We start from the raw sequence: 17,605 nt of genomic DNA on the forward strand, positions 1-17,605 counted from the left end.
AGCCAGCAGTGTGCCCCCTTGGCCAAGAAGGCCAAGGGGATCCTGGGGTGCATTAAAAGGAGTGTGGCCAGCAAGTCAAGGGGAGTGATCCTCCCCCTTTTCTCTGCCCTGGTCAGGCCTCGCCTGGAGTACTGTATCCAGTTCTGGGTTCCCCGGTACAAAAAGAAGACAGGGATTTCCTGGAGACAGTCCAGCGGTGGACCACAAAGATGATGAAAGACCTGGAACATCTCTCCTATGAGGACCTGGGCCTGTTCAACTTTGAGAAAAGAAGACCCATAGGGAAGCAGCCATAAACTGGAGTGTAGGAAGTTCTGCACCAGAGGAACTTGAGAAATGCTTGTCCAGTTATCCATTCACAGGGTGTAATTCCTTTATAGGTTTTGAACCCATTTTGTTGTGCCACCATATTACTCAAGTGTGCACACACTCTGTCCTTTCTGCTGTATGCTTGTTAAAGGGACTCTAATATAAGAATGATGTCAGTAAACTCATGTGTGTTCAGTAGAGGGCCATTAAGGCAGTTTGGGGACCAATTTAACATGACATCCATGGGACAGAGTACTTGAATGGTGGGCTTTCTGTAGTACAGCACAAATGCATGCTCTGCACCAGAGTACAGGGATTTATGGCTGGGTGGCTTGCTGAAACCTGTGGGATGTTGTCCTTACCCCATAGCTGTGGGACCTGTGAAAATGCAGCTCTGTACTTGGGAGATGGCTCAGTGCCACACACCTCTCATACTCATATTAGCTGAGTGCTTGGAGGGGCTAGATTTATTACAGGGTTCTAAGTCCACTGGGCAAAGCTCTCAGTTATACAGTCTGATTTTTTGAGAGGCAGGAGTTGAAATCAGTGATTCATGTATGTCCCTTTCAACTTGGGATATTCTGTGATCTAGGACTTCTGCATAGCTATGACTGGTGTAAAAGGCAGAAGTCAGATTGACGTCAAGCTTGTCTTGCAAATATGGGAGATGAAAATCTCTCTTCCCCCTCTGGGTGGCTGTGCTGAAAAACAGCTCTATGTGCTTTCAGGCTCTTTGCTACAGAACGTTTTTTTGTAGCTCCGGCGTTGTGCTTCAATGCTGGTAGTACAGCCTTCTCATGGAGGGATCCCTTCTAACTTGGGGCATTCTATGGTTCAATGAAATCAGCACCCTAAAATGTTGATATTTAAAAAAAAGGTTAATTTATTCTTTTGTTTGAAATAGTCTGTTTCTGACCTCTGGATGGGATGCAGATGTAGGATGTTGTGGAGAAGATCAGAAACACAGTGTGAGAAGAATCCTTTTTCTATTTAGAGATAAATTTTTATGAGCAGAGTCTCCTAACTGTCATCCTACTTATTTATTTTCACAGTCGAGCACTGTTAATTCTGGAACTCATTCTTACACTTTTCATATAGTTTTAATTTTCTTTCTGCTGCTCTGAATTATGTATTATGGGGCTGAGAAGTCCAGCAAAGTATACTGAAGAGAAGAAAAAAAACCCCTCGTAATTTGGCCATGATATATGCTTCAGTGCTTTGGTTTCAAAATCACTTTCTATTTCAGACAAATATTTCTTTTTTCATATACACACTTAAATATGAATATATTATGTGTTGTATTTTAGGCATTGTATTATGCTCTGATTCACAAGAGCATTGTTCCATTTTCACATAACTGCAGCAATTTAAATGAAACAATATTCTAAACTGCAGTGTTTCTCAGTAAGGTTCCCAGTAATATGTTACTGCATCTGTCATGTAATTTAAAATGAGTAATATAACACAATTTTTCATTACATAATTTGATACTTTGCATAAAATTTTGGCCTGGGTACGGGATTTGGAACTGCTCCTAAACTCTCCCAAATCTAGTGTTGGATTTCCACAGTTTCTGAACATTAAGCAAGTCCTGTATTATTGAAACAACAAAACCCTTTACCTGGTATCTAACTTAAGCAAAAGAATTGGTGACACTGTTTCAGGGATTACTTTGCCTCTCTGGTGCATTAATCTCTGCCTTTATTTTGCCCTGTTTAATGCAGCAACATAGCGATTTCTTGAGAAAATGTTTGCATAATAATATTTGCACAATGTTTTGCATGCTGTCTTTGCTAATGCAGTTGATCTATCTCCCTAAAAGGTAATTTCAGATTCCAAGAGGTGGCAAACTTGTGATACACATAAGCTATTACGCGGGCACTGGGGGCACAAAATAAGATCTTAAATACACTTTTTTTTAAAGCTTATATAAAATGTTTCTCTACAGTGTTGAACTGTCTTATGAATGAAAATGTTTCTACCAGGGAAGTTTGCCATATAGAAGATACTGCAGAATATCTGTATGTACAGTTTAAAGAGACTGAGACTGTGGTAAGGGAGTGGTCAGCCTGTTGCTTAAGTTCTACAGTGTGTTTGCTGTTGCTATAGGTACAATAGAAAATGGTATTACACTAACATCAATGTTTGCTTTCAGCTTGGGCCATAGTGACTGAAGCAAACTGTAGCTGGAACACGTTTGAGCTGAAAGAGGCAGCATCCATCACCTAAGTATCATCTATGTGGCTCTGATTTTTCTTTTAGCCCTTCAAAGGTCTTGGATCAGGTAAGACAGCTTTAATTTTTGTCCTAATTATTCTTTCTATACAGTGATGATATAAAAGAATGAAATCGTCTTCTGATTACACTGCAGCATATTGTATTTGTTTTTTATTTTAGTTTGAGCAAAAAATATTTGTTTGCAGCATTCTAACAAATATAAAATTTTTGTGTTTGTTTATTTGAAATCTTGTCTTTGTCCCAATACTGTAAACCTATTCTGGAGAAGTTAATCACATTTCCTTAGACACGTGCTTATTGCTAGTTAATTCCTTTTTCTTTTATTTATTTATTTATTTTTACTAAGAAGCTTAATATCAAACTTCTGCATTTGAAAAAAAAAAAAAAGTGGTTATGAGTACATGTTCAAAATAGATCATGTTAAGAGACATCACTTTTAAAAGTTATGGTGCATGTTTAGAAGTAGCACAATCTGTTAGAGTATAAAACTGTGAAAAATATGCAAATGAGAATGAACAGCTTCATATTTCCCTTTGTAACTATCACCTGCAGTCCTCCCTACTCTTTGTGCTTTTAATCCAGATGGAAAACTTTGTGCTTGTGAAAATTTTTTTTCAAAGTTGTTACCAACTTCACTGCTTGCACAACTCAAGTGAAGTTGAGAGGATTTAGCTGGCAGAAATCTTGATTTTAAACACTTTAAAAAGCCCATAAACCACATTGAGGTAGAGAAACCAAAACCACTTACTGGTTTACATGACCTGTCTTGTAAATTTTCTCCCACTCAGTTAATGAAAAGCACCTTTTCATATATTTATAGTGCTGGCCGTGAGCCCAAGCACAGTCATTGTCAACTTTGCCATCTACTGCTCTTGCCTCTTGGCTGAATGTGGGGTATACATTAGCAAGCAGTGTTAGTATATATATTTATATTACATATAAATATTGTCTGCTTACTGTACTGTAAGTTCAGGTTCATGGATTTTTCCACTGTGGCAGAATATGTGAAGAGTATTCCATCCAGAGTCTATGAAAAAGGGCACTAGAGTGTTGTTGAATGGCCAAATACATCTTCAAAAACGTTGCTTGTGACATTAGAGAAAAAGAGTACTCGGCATCTCTTTCTCTCTAAAAAAAGATCAAAGTGTTTCACTTCTATAGCTCCCAAGCTCTAATTCTGAATGACTGTTACCTACAGCTATGCAGATTTCTAGGAATAAAAGGACAAAATAAACAAGTTGTGGCTGCTGTTGGGAAAAAAAGCTGTGAAGCTCTTGATGTAAGATATTTGATTCATAAACTTCTCAGTTCAAATACTATGTTTAGACTGCTGTACTGGTTAGCCTTCATCACCTATCTTCTGTGGTTTCCTGAAGGCTTTCTGTATTAAGCAGCAGCAGTTATATTCTTTCCATAAAAAAACAAATCATATAGTTCAAACTTTCCAAATGTTCATAGCAAAGTCTATGCATTACCAGTGAAAACAGAATCTTACTGTTCTTGAGACCACATGAACAAGCTGTTGAACATGGTTTCTGCCTTAGCACCTGCAGGTTTTTATATAGAGTGGCAAAGTGCAGTGAGGGAATTGAAACTTTTTATCTGCCATACCCTCTGTATCCCACCTTTCTGCTTAAGTGACAAGGTATAGAAGCAGCTTCAGTTATAAGATAAACTGTAAGGATTAAGGCTGCAATGGATACTAGCTCATGCAGTCTGGAACCTCTTCAGGCAGTTTCCCTAGTTTTGTTTCATAGTTTCTCAAGTCAGTTCACCTTAAGTCTGTGAAGAATCAACTCATGGCTAGTAGAGTTATTTCTCAAGATGAAAGACATTTGATTGAAGGAGTTGTTGATTTTTTTCTTTTTAAATAAAAACATTGCTAATTTTAATGCGGCCAAATGTTGCAATGAATTCTGGTATACTGGCCTATAAAGTGTAAGGCTAGGAAAATTGACTTTCCATACATTAAGATGTGTTCAGATCACTCTTTCATGGAGAAATTTCTGTATTGTTATTCCCAATGTTGAAGAGCAAAGATAAAAGGACATGCTTGGACGACATGATCATTGCACTGTCTTTTAGATTCAGTAAATTAAAATGAAAATCAGCACACAAATATTTTATTTTTTTTATATTGTTTTTGGTAGTCAGGAACCAGACGCGAAGTTAGTTTGAAAGTCTGTGAAGCTGATAACTGTTCCAGAATAAGCAGTAGTGAATGCATCTTAATGGGATGTAAGATGGCCTGGAGCTGCCTTATTGCAGAAGTGAGCTTGATGCTACATTGTTCAGAGTTCTTCTCAAACTATGCTTTGCAGACATACAGCTGAGTTGGGTCTGAAAGCTGAGCATGTAAACACAGCAAGTTTGTGTTTATTTCTAAAGAAAAAAACAGCAAACTACAGATAATTCTGGATGCCAAACTCTCTCATGGAGTTCTTTGATGGGGTTCCTTGAACTGAGTCAGGACTGCAGAGTCAGTAACTAGTTGGATTTAACTTATCAATGTTCTTCTGAGGGAAATATATTCTACTTTTCTTGTTTGTGTCTACAGATAATTGCTAGTGCTAAAGGGAATTACATAGCTATATCAATATTTATAGTACTGGCATTAACTTAATTATCCTATGGTAGCATAACACACAAATGTTGGTTATCTATACCCAATTTTATTTGCACATGAAAAAATGAGTTGTCTAGTAACTCTTTTGAATGTTTTAATGAGCTTCTCCCTGTCGATGTGAATGTTCTATATGTTTACTCTTTGTGCCATGGCAATACATGCTTTCTGTTTGTTTGTGTGCTCTCTACTGCCTTGGTATCGCTTTTATCAGAAGATCATGCAAAATAAACAGTATCCGTAGAAACTGCAAACTAAACATGGCAATTGTTGCCAATCGATCAATTGCTGCCATATAGTTTGTGGTTGCATTTAGCATTTTGAAATATGATAACGATCACTTGGGAATGACTTTCAAGTCATAGCTGTACAATACTCGGTGATAAAAATTGCCATCTGTGAGATCGTACCTGAATGATGAAACAGCACAGGAAAAGTACTTGTTGTTGTGCAAGGAACCAAGTGTGTTGTGCCAAGTGGCATATGAGGAAAATATAGTTATGATACAAACTGTAAGATTGGGCTCTGTTTCCTTGACTTCAAAAGAGTAAATAGCTGTAGAGTGTCATTCTCTTCCCTTCTAACACGCACATTTTGTGGGGACAGTTCAAACAGATCTCAAACCAAAGCAGACAAAACTTGAGGTAACTTCTGATGGCTCACTTCAGTCTGTCTTCAGCTCCACCAATCTTATGTAGTAGAAAGAAAATATGAACATAAAGAATGAAATAGGAAATTCTACACAATCAGGAATGATGATTAATTGCTTTTCTCGTTACTAATACAGTTTCTTATTACTAATGCAAATCAATATAGTTTTAGGGAAGTAGATTTGAAAGAGGAAAGGACAAAATCAGAAATTGTTGAAATTTTTACCATAGGTTGTCATGGTAAAAAGTATTAACACGCTAAGGAAGGAACAGAAATATCTAAGGGGGAATAAATTTATCAACAGCTGTTGAATTGTATGGTCTGAAAGCAACCTCAAACTCAGGATACCACTCGCTGATGAGATTTGGTGAGTGTAGTGAACCAGAGAAAGGAGCTATAGAAACAGTGTTTATGTACTTCCTCTCTAAATTGTACTGTTGACCATGGTCAGAGATTCTGACTAAATTGATATTTGCTCAGATTAGCCCAAGAGTTCTTAAGTTCAGGTATTTTTCTTCACAGTGATGAAAATCCTGCTGTCCTGGTATAGGAGGATAGTAATGCACAAAATTGTGACTGTGAGGATCTAACTCAGTCATGGAAATTTTATCACGCTGACGTAAAGCATCCTCTCCTTCCTCCATCTCCAGTTTTCTTGCTGACAGTTTACCCAACAGGAATGTTTTATTCCATCCATATACCCCAAGTCTCTGCTGCACGATTAATGAAGACTATTTGTCAAAGCGGGGCTGTCTCATTGATACGTTCTACCACAAGTTGTCAGAGTTCTTTGAGACTCAACAAGGCAGCAGAAGACTTTGAGAGTTACATTTCAAGAAGCAATACTTTATGCAGAATTTCTGTTCTCTACTAACTTCCTCTGCCTCTTCACCAAAGTGTATTCTTCTGAATTTTGTGGCATCATTGTTTATTGTCATGACTAAACTTCAGATTTTTAATCTTATTAATGACTTGTGCATTTGTCTCCCATCAATTTTGACTACAAAAATCCTGTAGCAAGCCAGGCTACAACCTACAAGATAACTGTTTATTCCTCTGAGTATTCTAACAGAAGTTAAACTATTCAGATCATAGAATTCTTAAGGCTGGAAAAGACCCCTAACATTATCTAATCCAACAATCAACCCATCACTTCCTTGCCCACTAACCACGTCCATCAGTGCTACATCTATATGTTTTTTATAGTAGGATCATTTAAGTTGAAAAGGACCTTTTAAAGATCATCTGGTCCACCTGCCCTGCAATGAACAGAGACACCTACAGCTACACCAGATTGTTCAGAGCCCTGTCCTGCCTGACCTGGAATGTCTCCAGGAATGCGGAGTCCACTGCCTCTCTGGGCAACCAGTTCCTGTTCCTCACTTCCCTTTGTATACATATTACCACTTTGGCCCAGAAGACTTTACATAAACTGAAAAGACTTTAGACAAACCATCTCTAGACAAATCAAAATATATTTGGGACTTAGAACGTGACATTAAGCAATTGACCTCTGTTCTGCAGAAAAAATTAAAGAAATAAATCTGTAACTGTTTCATTACAAGGAAAAGTGTCCAGATGGCTTACTGAGGTTATCAGTAGATCACTACAGCAGCAATGGAGAGAGAATTTCTCCTCACTCTGCACTTCAGGCAGGTCTGACTCTTTTCTTGTTTCTGTTGCCCTGGAACCTTGAACCTGACCTGATGATACATCTGCAGCAGCAAAGGACAAGTAAACGTATTACCTCCCTTCAAAATTGTTGCCTGGACACAGATGAACAAGAGAATGGCTTAAAACAGAGCACTCTGCAGTGTTTTTGTGATTACTTCAATATTTTTTGTTTTCTTTCAGTTACTTCCTGGGATAAAATTGTACCAGCTGTCTTGCCAAGAGCTTTTATCTTTTGTAGCCTAAGGGGGTAAAAACCTTGGGAGCAAAGTTTACTCTGCTGTATTTTGTATGAGAGACACATCTTTCTAAATATAAAAGTACAAGCCAAAAAGTACAAAAAGAAGAGCAATTCCCAGCACAAGTGAGGCATGAATGTCCTGGAGTCACTCCAGCAGAGAGGGGTCACTAAGGTGATTAAAGGATTGGAGTATCTAACATACAAGGAGAGGCAGAGAGACAGCTGGGATTGTTTAGCCTTGAGAAAACTCAGGAGGGATGTTGTCACTGCATATAAATAGCTGATAGGATGAAGAAGATTGTTAGACTCTGCTGAGCGTATATAAGTGAAATGGCAAGAGGTAATGGGTACAAATGAAAATGCAGGAAATTCTACTGGAATAGAAGAGAAAATATTTTATTTTTTCTCTGGGAATGATCAAGTAATGGTGGGGGTTGCCCAGAGGCTCCTCCTTGGAGATCTCCAAAAGCTGCCTGGATGTGAGACTGGCACTTTGCTCTGGGTGGACCAGAGGATCTCCAGAGATGTCTTCTAATTTAGCTGTTATGTGATTCTAAGCCAAAACCGTTACAAACTATGCCTTAAAAGTCTATTTATAATGATCTGTAGAGTTGTTCAAGAACCGTGTGGATATGGCACTGAGGGACATGGTTAGTGGGCACGGTGGGGATGGGCTCACAGTTGGACTTGGTGATCTCAGATGTCTTTTCCAGCCTTAATGATTCTATGATTCATTCTCGACCATTCACAAATGTATATACTGACAAAAAATGATGACGTGAATAAGATGTGGCTGTGAAGTGAAGGGTATTTCTCTCTGGTAAGAGAAGGGTTATGAAATTCTGGGAAAGAGACATGATCAGGTTTTTGACTTGAATATCTGTATGCAATTCTGTACATTCCATTTGAAAATGTGCAAGTCATGTATATGTGGAGTCTGCATGTATGTGCAGAGTCTATTTATAATGATCTGATATCTGCTTGTTTGAATGTCTCAAGATACACTTGTAATGAATAAATGAATTTTTATTGGAAAGAAAATTTAGTTAGATATAAAGGAATTAATTGACACTTGAAAATAAGGGCAATATTCTTGTATTGATAAAGTAAATGTATATAGAAGTGTATTCTATCTATATTCATTATGTATAATTTAGAGCATTTGACTGTAGCCTCTAGTTTAAATTTTTAGTATCTATTTTGGAACTCTTCAAAAATGAAGGACAATGACCTCTGAAATTCAAGAATTTCACAACTTTCATTGAAGTAGAGAAAGCTATCTGCACTGGAATCCTGGGAGCTAGGGAGCCGGAATATTTGTAGACATCTGTGGGATTTGTGTTTATAGTATAATATTCGCATATAGAATGTAATCTATGTATATATTTACAACTTTGTAGTATGAACAGTTATCATTTAAACTTCAACTGTTGGTTTAGTCTGAACACATGCACGTCTTCTCTTCCTTTTTGCCTGGTTCAAAAAACAATAATTAATTAAAAACTTGTGAAACAAGTAAATGTTTCCTTATAAGAAATATGAAACAAGTAAATAGTTGCTACTTTATTGACATGCTGTTAAAGAGTAATGCTACCAATTGCTGGTTTTAAATTTGCATCAGGCAAGTGTTAGTTATCTTGAAACTCACATTGCTTTATAGATCTAGTCAGAGTAAAAGCTGTATGAAAAATGTTAAAGTCTGCAAGTAAAAACACAGGGAAGTGATTTATCTCAGCAGGGAGGGAGCTAATCTTTTTCCAGATTTTTGTCCGGAAACTGATGGGTTTGTTTCATAGATAAGGCTCTGCTACCAAAGCCAAACTGATATGAGGCATTGCAAAAAACCCATGGGTGGGGGACAGCATTAGTCAGTTGCACATGAGCAATTTTGTCATCAGTTATAAATATTTTACTTGATGAAGTTAAGTGATATGAATGATTTTATATGGCATTTCAAAAGTGCCTATTTGCAGCTGTTCTGTCAATCTGATATTAAAAAATGAGCAAATACAGAATCCCAAATGACTGTGAAATGAGACTGATCAGATTTACTTGTTTTAAGGTGCGTTTTGTCAGAGGTTAGGGACTAAGAGCACTGTGAAATAGAATGTATCCCAGAAATATTACATTTATATAATATTTATGCTTTACAAACATAAGCAAAATTTATGCTTTACAAATCACTTTTCTTCTTAGATGTTAACAGAGAGCTCTTGGAAGCACTTTGCCAAATTCTGCTGTGGTTACTCAACTGTTTTTTGTAAAGGAACAATGAAAATCGGAAGAGAAACTAAATTGACTTATTTTGCTTATACAGATTTTACATCGAAAATTTATTTTTCTTGAAGTGAAGTGAATTTTCTATAGCTTTCTCTTCCTAGTGTGGATGTGATCACTCCCTCATGTCACATCTCTCAGGGCTTTGTGGTCTTTTCTGTCCCATGAGGCAGCATGTTCTGATATAACCCTCTTTTTTGTGAATAGTTATGAAATAGGAATTTCTACATTAGAATAATAATGATGGGACAAAAGCTTAGGAAATATGAAGTTATGACTTTATTATAAACATTGGTGCAAAGATTTTCCGCTCTGTATTTGTCCATTGAGCTCATGAGGATTCTGGACTGAGTTGTTCTTATTGCACGTCTTCTCATTTATTTCTTTGCGGGACATAATATGATTTGAGTAAATACACCACCTATAAATAAAGAACTAACTCTAATGATTTAGAATGACCATTTTTTAAAATATAAAATGATTTAAACCCTTTGTGATTAAAATATAATATTAAGTGGACTGTTTTTTTTTCATTAAATTGGTGTTTTGGTTTATAAAGATTTTGGACATAGCTATGATTACTTTAAAGCAAATGTAACAGCTAAATTTTATTCTTAGGTGGATACTTACTGGTTACGCGCTGGTTTCATGTGGCCTTGAAATCAATTTACTTTAAATATCAGGGGAGTCCTTTTTAATTGAAATACGTTGTCTAATTAGTGACAAAGTTGTAAAGAGAATACTATTGAAGAAGTGCTTTGACAGGCACTTTTTTTTTTTTCATACAAGAGACATTCTTGTTTGTCAACATAAAGATGTTAATCTGTCATTCAACAGTGCAGTAAGTTTTTCTTAAGAGTACTTTTAATACTGATTGACGCTTGATTATTTTCTTTTGAGCATCTCTGTTACCATAAGTATGTGCTTCTAAAATCATGTTTGAGTTATTTATGCATCAGTACTATTGAACTGTATGTAGATTTTAATTGAATGACATGGTTATAATATCATTGGAAAATGCACGTCATCTACTGCTGGAGCAATTTGCCATGAGGCCCTAGGCACTAGGACAGCAGTGTCAATCATCTGGCATGTGGCAGTCTACCAGTTACTCAATAGCTATATTCTAGTTTCCGATGTTATAAAAACAGAAGTGATCATTATGCTGACTGCCTAAAATTCTATACACAGCTTTTTCTCATTCTTTTCCCATCCTTAGATTTCATCTTTTTTTCCTCATTTTCAATGAAGCCAGAGCCAAAATCACAAAGGAAGTTAAAAGGAAGCTGAGATCAGATCAAGAGGAAAAAGCTCTGAAATATTTCATTTAAATGATTTGCTGTGTTTTCTTATTGCGATATTTTATTTTTACTATTTTAAAAATGTAAATTTTCTAAAACAAAAAAAATGTTTTCAAAGCAGCAAACTGAAATTTCATTTAGAGAATATAAGAATAAGATGTTTGGCGGTTGAGCTGGATGATCTTGCAGGTCTTTTCCAACCTCGGTGATTCTATGATTCTTTTTATTTGTGAGTTTCAGATTCTGAAATGCACTGAACTTTAAATGGCTTCACTTCAGACAGTTTTCAACTTCAGTTATGTGGCCTGAGGTTATAAACCCTTGGTCCCACTATTAGCTCTACTTACTTGAAAGAGCTTACTTGGCTGAAGCATGCTGTTTGTGTCAGTTTGCAGGTTGATTGTCTTGAACTCTGACAGTATTGAGGGAAATATCGCCATGACTAAAAACTTGCAGTTAAAAGAATGAGGATTTCAGCTCTAATCCCTCAGAGGTAACCAAGGCAAAAAGTATTTTCAACCTTATTTTCTCTTATCTACACCTGCTGCTACCAGGCAGGGTGTTTTGAAAAGGAATATTTATGAGCCGGTAGTTAATATGGAATATCTTGATTTTGCCTAGACTGACTGCAGGAATGAGAGGCTGCAGTTTCTGAGGGCAAGGGTCTGTGTTTCTCTGGGTGAGCTGCGGTGAAGGGCCAAGAGCCTGCTCTCCTCCTTGGCTGGACAGGTGGAGGAAATAGGATGAGAAAACTTTGTGGTTTGAGGTAAAAACAACAAAGCTGCATACTGATTATTTTTTTGGGCAAAGCTCTGTTGACTTGGGAAAACTAATTTAATTCGTTGCCAGCTAAAATAGATTTGAGTAGTGATAAGCACACTAAAACAACAGCTGTGAGTCCACAACGGCTCCTCTCTGCCTCTCTTTCCACCTTATACCTTCCCCTGCCTCCAGTGTGGGGGTCTGTCCATGTGCTGCAGCACCACAGAAGATTCTGTTCCAGCATGGGGTGCGCCCTGAGCTGCTGGACATCCGCTTGGCAGCCTGTGGCACCACTTCCTCCTCTGCCCTTGGTGCTCACAGTGCTGTCTCTCTCTCTGCTTGCCTGTCCTTCTTCACCTCTCCAGCATTTTTTCCTTTTTTCCAGTATGCGATCTTAGAGGCACCACAGCCATGGCTCCTGGGACAACTGGAGCCAGCTGGAAGAACTTCCCTCTGCCATAGGGCAAAACCCCAGCCTCTCCTCATAGAAGCCACCCCTGCAGCACTCCCCTGCCAAGAGCTTGTCACTGACACCTGATGCGTGAGCTCACCTGTCTTCAGTGTTAAAGAGAACACTTAGTAAAGGGATTATATCTTTGTCTTACACCATAAAATATAGCACTGTCTAAATTACTGCAAATGAAGTAGCAAACCTTAGAACTTGGCAGCATATAAAAGCTGTTTCATTCTCTAATAACATTCATTTATTTAGCTTTTCCGAATATATACGTATAAACAATTTGGTGCCTTTTAAAAGATAGCCTTTAATATTAATTAATAAGCATGCTTTAATTTGTCTTCAGAAGACTACTTGTGAATCCTCATTATCCCTTGCACGATTCCATTCTCCAACTTTAAGATATTAAGGGGTATATCTTACATATTTGTAGTGCATATAACATGGATGGGAGCCTCTGGACTATGGATGAAGTTGAATTATTGAAGATAGAAGATAAATTAAAGTGAATCAGTTCAACAGAACTCTGATGTATGTAGAATTAAGAAAATTCATAACTTCAGTAGGGAAGAGTGGCTAATGGTGGTGAAATTTCAAAAAGAATGTTAGGATATAAGAGTCAAAGTGCACTGATAGAAGAAATAAAATAAATTGGACTACTTATTTAAAAAGTCTACGAATGATTTAAAATTAAACAGTGACTCTACTTGAAAAGTGGAGAAGTAAAAACTCTTTTTTTCTTCCAAGGAAATATCCAAAATTTCTTCAAACTTTATAAATACTGATCTAAAAATAGGGTGACTTGGAAGACCCCTAATTTTCAGAAAGCATACACTATGGAAGAGGAAAGAAAACTTATGATCTGACTAGCATGCAATTCATAGCTAGAGGTATATCTGACTACTGCATATAACATGCGGTTCTATATTTTTGAAGGCATTTATGCTGAATGTGTACTTGTTCTTCTGTAAAGAAGGACTTATGCATGTATTTAATTAACTGAATAAACTGATAGTATACTTAGAGCATGTTGATTTCCTTTATCAAAATTTTGTAATTTTGCAACAGGATCTAAATTTACTTATTGTTAGGATGCGCAGAGCACATAAATTTGATTCTGTTTCTCAGTGAGTACATTAATCTCTTTCCAAGCGCGTTAATTTAAGGAATCACTTTTTCACTTTTAGATTTCAGCATCTGGGAGGTGGTCTTGTTCTGCCAGAGGGTAGGAAGGCTCTACAGAGGGATCAGGGCAGGCTGGATTGGTGGACTGAGGCTAATTGTATGAAGTTCAATGAAACCAAGTACCGGGTCCTGCACTTTCATCACAAGAATGCCAGGTGATGCCACATACAGGCCTGGGGCAAAGTGGCTGGAAAGCTGAGCAGAGGAAAAGAATCTGTTGGCAGCCTGCTAAACATGAGCCAGCAGTGTGCCCAGGTGGACAAGAAGGCCAATGGCATTCTGTCTGGTATCAGAAATAATGCAGTACTGTGTGTGCATGCAGCATTGAGTATGGCTTTTGTCTAGTCTGCCATGTTGCCAAGCTGATAGAAGTGATTCTCACAGAAGAAGACAACCAGTTTTGAATCGGATTCTTTTGTATAATGCAAGCATATTGCTATTAATTAGTACTGTCTCCTTCTTGCCTCGGTGACTCTGTGTTTGGTGTACTGATGGACGCTCGGCTGAATATAAGCCAGCAATGTGCCAAAGTGACCAAGAAGGCCAATGGCATGCTGCCTTGTATCAGGAATGGTGAGGTGAGCAGGACTAGGAAAATCCTGTCCTTGTACTCGGCATTGTTGAGGCTTCACCTCAAGTACAGTGTTCAGTTTTGAGCACCTCAGTACTGAAAGGACATTGAGGTGCTGGAGCAAGTCCAAAGAAGGTCTACAAGGCTGGTGAAGGTCTTGGAGAATATGGCCTATGAGGAGTGACTGAGGGATCTGGGGAAGAAGAGGCTGAGGGGAGACCTTATTGCTCTCTTCAAATTCCTGAAAGGTGAATGCAGTGAGAGTGGGGCTGGTCTCTTCACACTGGTGGTAGGTGGCAGGAAGAGGGGAAATTGCCTCATTGCACCAGGGGAGGTTTAGGTTGGATATCAGGAAAAATTTCTCTACAGAAAGGGTTGTTAAGCACTGGCATAGGCTCTCCAGGGAGGTGGTGAAGTCAACATCCCTGGATGTTTTTAAAAACTGTTTGGATGTGGTGCTCAGGGACATGATTTAGTGGAGGGTTGTTATTTAGGGTAGTATGGTTAGGTTGTGGTTGGACTTGATGATCTTTAAGGTTGTATGGCAACTGCTGAGTCACGGCCTGAACCTCTGATTGATCACCTGAGGTGAGCCATGAGTCAGCCAGAGGAGCACAGGTGAAGGCAATTCACCTGTGCTACCGGAAGGGGTGGAGCCTGGCTCCACCCCTCCTGGACCTATTTAAGAGCTGGCTACCAGAGGGGAAGGATCTCTTCTGGAGATCCTCCTCTTTGATATCTTCTAGTGAGCTCAACCCAAGGGTAAGCTCTTCTACTTATTCTCTTTTGTGATCCCTGTTTGCTTTGCCTTACTCTTTTGATTATATTGCAATTATAACATCTTGGTTATACACTTTGCCTTACTCTTTGATTATATTGCAATTATAACATCTTGGTTATACAAAGGTCTTTTCCAACCTGAACTATTCTATGATTCTGTGACTATTTTAAGTTATGTTTTCTAAGTATACTTTTTTTTCACTGCAAGTAATTTTGTCGTAATTTACTGCAGTATAAATCTTGGTATGTTAAAAATTACCTGGCAATATAAATTATTGGAAAAAAGCCTATGAAAATTTGTAATTTGAAAAGCGTTAAAGGCAGTAAAAAGAAAGATATACATCTAAATGAAATGAAGATTTGCTTTTTAGACCTGAAGTGAAGCCACATAAAACTAATTTTTCCCACTGTCTTTCTGAAAGGAGATAAATGTTACAGATTAGTATCTGGAAAACAGGCTGAACAATGCCTATAATATTTTTTTTCTATGTGGTTCTAAAAGTGTGCTGAGTACCTCAGTTCATTTTGATGTTATATATCTTAGACAAATTTTATGGTAACTACAGTAAGCTGTGATACCGTGATAAATAGATGTACAACTTTGCATAATACATACAGTATTTTTCAAGGATCAAGTCTAATTCCCAAAAGCAAAAAATAAACCTAAAATAGCATTAAACCAATAAGACAGTCTAATTGCTTAGAGACAGTTTGCGTGACCAGATTATACTATGTCACTTCTTTTTAGATCAGGCTCTTCTAAGTAAACAGACATCATTCAGCATCTGAGTATTTCCCTGTGGCAGTCTGCTAAGAAAAACATGAGAGGATCTATCCAACATCCTTCTTTCCGCTAGCTGTTGCCAGTGATTTATTTGAAGTCCCAAGAATTGCTTATCTGTTGAGATAGAAGCAGAGCCCCAGTGCCTAGTTTGCTCTGTACAGCAGGTCTATTGTTCTGTCACCATTCCTAAGTGATTGCTGGGGTTGACCTTGGCTGGTGACCTGACCAGGGGAGATTTTGCAAATACTGGTTTATTTCAGCAGTATTCCATTGACTTTTTGTAAGCTGCTTTCCTAATACAGAGAGTATTGAGAGTAACAATGGCAAGGACTTTGATTCTAACTAGAGCTTGCTCTGGAATGGGCTCTGTTTTTCTACATTAGCTTTTTACTCTCCAAGGCCTTATGCAGTCTTCTGTATCCCTAAAGACACAGATGGCTGTACTTGCAAAAAGAAGGAATGACTGCTGCTCGTTCTTACTGTCCTTCTCACAAAATCTGAAGACAATAGTTAAGGATAACTGGTCTTCTTGCACTGGTTTATTTTGTAATAATGATGAGTTTATTTCCTGGTTTACAGGCACTAAACCAGGCTATGCCATTCAGTCAGTCCTCTACACAGGAAAGGGTAGGTCAGTATATCTCACGGAGATGTTATGAGGATAAAATCCACCAGTGATTTCTTGCTGCTAGAAATATGCAATGATAAGAGCAGTATAAATACCAACTAGAGTGGAACTGGACTCAAGAGAAATGTAGCTCCAAAATAATGATGTTTAGAAGGTGTTTAAAGCAGACAGTTCAAGTTAGAATAAACATATAAAAGAAGGCAAGAGACTAGCATGGCTGAATTAGGACCTGCTGGTCAAACTACATAGTAAGAAGAAAATGCACTGGCAGTGGAAGCAGGGACAGGTACCAAGGAAGTATAATGAAGCTGCTAGGCTTTATAGGGGTGAGGTCAGGAAAGCCAAAGTACAGCTTGAATTAAACTTGGCAAGGAGTGCCAAGAAAAGTAATAAATGCTTCTACAGCTACCTCAACCAGAAAAGAAAAGTTGAAGAGAGGGTGTAGTGAGTGCCTAGTGAGTGATGCAAGCAAGCTGGTAACAACAGACAAGGAGAAAGCTGAGGTATTCAATGATATTTTTGACCCAATCTTCTCTGATAACTGCTTGTCACACAGTCCTCAAAAAAATGTGATTTGGTAGGAGGGGACTGGGGAAGCAATGCCCCTCCCAGCACTAGCAAAGATTAGGTTCATGACCACCTGAGAAACCTGAACATCCACAGATCTATGGGTTCTGATGAGATGCATCCCAGAGTCTTGAGGGAATTGGCTGATGTAGTTGCCAAGCCACTCTGTATGATATGTGAAAAGTCATGGCAGTCAGGTGAAATCTTTGGTGACTGGAAAAAAAGTAACATCGCACCCATTTTTAAGAAGGGTAAAAAGGATGACCCTAGGAACTACTGACCTGTCAGTCTCATCTCTGTGCCAGGGAAGATCATGGAACATGATCCTTCTGAAAGTTATGCTAAGGCACATGGAAGACAGGCAGGGGATATGGGAGAACACCATCACCAAGGATAAATCCTGCTTGACCAACTCAGTGGCTTTCCATGATGGTGCAACTACATCAATGGACAAGTGAAGAGCCACTGATGTCAACTGTCTGGGCTTTAGTAAGGCCTTTGACACAGTACTCCACAAAATCCTTCTCTCCAAATAGGAAAGATATGGATTTTATGGGTGG

The 17,605-nt window shown here is 38.1% G+C and overlaps 1 protein-coding gene across 1 annotated transcript in view; it reads left to right on the forward strand.

Moving 5' to 3' along the window:
* RP1 (RP1 axonemal microtubule associated) overlaps nt 1-17,605 on the forward strand; it is a 218,102-nt gene that overhangs the window by 18,871 nt on the left and 181,626 nt on the right. The window contains exon 3 of the mRNA XM_042869486.1: nt 2,465-2,593. The gene's annotated coding sequence lies outside the window, so the exon portion shown is untranslated. The remainder of the gene's footprint in view (nt 1-2,464; nt 2,594-17,605) is intronic.

This window comes from Lagopus leucura, unplaced genomic scaffold, assembly GCF_019238085.1.
Source record: "Lagopus leucura isolate 7727_CA_CO unplaced genomic scaffold, USGS_WTPT01 Super-Scaffold_100002, whole genome shotgun sequence".
Taxonomy (NCBI): domain Eukaryota; kingdom Metazoa; phylum Chordata; class Aves; order Galliformes; family Phasianidae; genus Lagopus; species Lagopus leucura.